At 40.6% G+C, this 3470-nt stretch overlaps 1 long non-coding RNA gene across 2 annotated transcripts in view; it reads left to right on the forward strand.

Moving 5' to 3' along the window:
- Nucleotides 1-562, forward strand: part of LOC129768856 (uncharacterized) — a 1025-nt gene extending 463 nt beyond the window's left edge. For both annotated transcript variants that reach the window (XR_008741747.1, XR_008741746.1), the window contains exons 3-4: nt 1-256; nt 313-562. The exon at nt 1-256 is cut by the window's left edge and continues 135 nt beyond it. This is a non-coding gene — a long non-coding RNA (uncharacterized LOC129768856). The remainder of the gene's footprint in view (nt 257-312) is intronic.
- Nucleotides 563-3470: the final 2908 nt, after the last annotated feature.

Raw genomic sequence — 3470 nt, forward strand, 5'->3', positions numbered from 1 at the left:
GCCGTCTAGCTATTCGGTGAAACCGGCTGAGATTCCTGATTATTATAATTATATCAAATACCCGATGGATTTAAAAACGATGGGGGAAGGACTGAAAAATAGGCGAGCTTGACAGTAAAAAATTGTCTATATTTTTCCATTCATTGCCGCTTGATACTCATTCTAGATATTACGTAGCATGAAGATTGTTCGTGGCAGATAGCAGATATTGCGCGTATTTTCTGAACTGTCGATCACCAGAATCTGAATATTATCGGTAGGCCAATAAATATCACATGTTCCTCTTAGATGTATCATATTACAATTATTTAGGTGCGGGAACACGCGTTACTATCACACCAAGATGATAGAGATCTGCCTTTGGGATAAATTATGTTGGCTACACCTACCGATTCATGTGCAAGCTGATGCAAAAGACCCGCGAACTTCGTGTTGTTTTGATATTACCGAGGAACTGCTAAGACATCTAATTGTGAAAAGATTCTTACATACTATGTTTGTGGATCGAACAACAAACTCTACCGGAACGAGTGCCACATGAGGAAAGAGAATTGTGGTTAGCGCATGTTCGTAGTGCCGATGCAGTATTGTCCGGCCACATTCTTCTTCGAGGTATGCTCAAGAATGGTTGAGTGTGCATGTATTTTTATTTCCGTTTTCGATAATAATAAAATTACAAAAATTATTCATAAATGTATTTTCCTTTTAATGCTTCATTTCTTCTCAATAACAAACCGAGGCAAACAAGAAGCAGGCAGTGCTGGAAGCAGCGCTGCAAGCAGGTCGACGCCTTGCACATGTGGGAAAAAAAGTGGCGTCAAGTTGTTCGATGAATGCATATAAAAGGTCGATAAATCGATTGCAAGGTGGCAGCATTTGAGGTCGATTGTTGACATTTCATCGACCCAATCTTGGCAGGCAAAACGGAATGTGGGTACTCATTCCGTTAATTTTCAGCTTGGTGTACACTGGCGGGGATATGGCATGGCTATATTATTTGGAATTATCGAAATTTGCGTTATAAACTAACATAAATATCGTCACAAGTGTATGATGGCAGAAATCAGCGTGAAGTATCTAGTCAAACTCTCCCTCACTGTAGTCGGAGGTAATTGAATTCCCAACAGTCCATTAGGACAAGTCCATTGGAGCTGAGACGGACTAAATGCGCAGAAAAGTGAATGTAGTTTGTGAAAATCCTCCTACAATCATCATCATCATCATCATCGATATACGGTTCCGATACGTTGTCCGGTCTCGTCGGTGCGGATAGTGGAAACCGGGGGGTGAGAAAATCTTCTTAGTGAACTTAATTGTAAGCTTGCTTTTCTACTTTTTCGCTTGTGATGCTGTTTTTTTTCGATAGAAACTTTTGCTTTCGCTGAGCTGCTGCTCCTCTGGACTGAATCGCTCGCGAAATTGCTTTCTCTTTCTTCTCTACAAGTTAGCGATAGTTTGGCAAGAAGAAACCCAATCAAGTTGTGATTTAAGTTGAACTTGTGTTCACAAAATCAATTTGTTCTCTGTAATAACTTAGTTCCCGATCACTTCTTCATTGGACGAAAATTAAATTTTCTGTACATCGTTTGGACAGTAGCGAATTTATCACTTACAAATCGTTCCGTGTAGTCGCCACAAAACGAATAAGCTACCACAAATCACCCCGACGAATTGGCTTGCTCAAATCTTGATCACTTTATTCGACTTCGACATGGCGGCAACTCGTGGGAAAAAACAACACAGAACAAAATGTGAAAATAATTCTCTACCCGTCAAGGATTAAAGTTTTACAACTTTATTCGATACGAGAAGTTCTCCCTTCTTAGCCGTTCCAACCCCGCACCATCGAAGGAGAAATATGTTCGCCGAAGTTGCGCGCCGCCAATCGATTCGCCCCTCTACAAGGAATCTCTTCGCCGTCGCCACAATGAATCCATCCCAATGCAAAACTGAGAACACGCCAAGGAAAAAAGCCACCCCCGAGCAAACATCTGTTTCAATTTCATGACTCGGTTTTCCTTCGTCTGCATATTTGCAAGCATTCATGTATTCACAGATATCTAGAGAGAGAGAGCATAACACCCAAACCCACTTGTACCAGTTCTACTTGCTTCCCCGACATATTGGGCACAAGTTACACCGAATGATGCCTCTGCAACCACTGTCTAGCCTTCGGAGCGGCTCCCAGAGATCGGGCGAAACCTTCGGAGGAATCTGTGGAATTAGAGTAAGAAGTAATTTATATTTATAGATCTCCGACATCCCGTCCCGTCTGAACTCGCAACGCTTCCGAGATGAAAATGTAAATTGCGGAGTGAAAGTATGTTTTAATAGTTTTAATATTTCAATTTTTGGTCACTCTGCTGGTTTGCAGCATTCCACGAAACCACGCCGAGGGATGATGATGGCTCGGGAGGCGAACGGTTTGCATTGGAATTTGTTTAGTTTTGGGCGAATAGTATCTGTTGAATGTGGGCCAACTTGTTTCATTTGGGGATAACTTTGTTGAAAATTTTACCGTTGTATCGCGGTAGGGTGGTTCGTGTGTGTTATATACAAGTATCGAATGGAATAATAGTTTCAATTCTTAATTAAATCGAGAATAAAATTTGCAGTGTAGATCATGTTGAATTGGTGATTTAGGAAGTGTAATCAACAAATCAGCTGGACATCAATGTGATTGAGTACATTTTAATAAACACTCAATAATGCTATTTCGTTTCCATTGAATTGCAGCAAAAATAAGCGTCAGCATGTACGATATTTATTTTATGAAATTAAAGTGCGTTTTGCACTCAATACTAGGTTTCTAAGTTTTCAGCTTAACCCGTGTCGGGATATATCACATTATTCATTAACACGTTGAGCCCTGATTTTCCATTCAGTCCGCATCAAGAGCGTTTGCACAATATCAGTGTCGGTCCCTGCGCTCAAATATACTTATTGTATAAATAGAAAATAATTAGAAACTGGACTTTCTAGTCCAAATCAAATTTTGTTAAACATCTGAAAACAACTATTTTATATTTTTTGTTTTGTAACTGTCAGTCCCAGTCGGTCAGCGCTTTCCTATCAAAAAGCCCAACGTCGTTAACATAAACATGGGACCATAATGCCGCGCTATGCGTCGCGTTGCGACAACTGTGCTTTGACACTTCATTTTAAATATGTGTGTTTCCATTTAGTCGAACACAATAATGCTTTGCGTCATTAGCATCGTTGTACTAAACGCTAACATTTGTTCTAAGCTGCTTGCGCCGAATTCGCGATGACAGTGGCATGGTGTCGACGTCTGCTGGCTACTTCAAATTAGGGCCATAATTTGGGTCCCAAACTCGTTTGTGTAATCTCCAAGGGATTGCTAAGATGGCCGCCTTTCTGTAGCCAGCATAGAAACTCATGAGCATAGAAATCATAACCTGAAATTAAGAATGAAGTGCTCCGCGCGATCCTGTAACATTGATTTTAAT

This window comes from Toxorhynchites rutilus, chromosome 2 (genome assembly GCF_029784135.1).
Source record: "Toxorhynchites rutilus septentrionalis strain SRP chromosome 2, ASM2978413v1, whole genome shotgun sequence".
Classification (NCBI taxonomy): domain Eukaryota; kingdom Metazoa; phylum Arthropoda; class Insecta; order Diptera; family Culicidae; genus Toxorhynchites; species Toxorhynchites rutilus.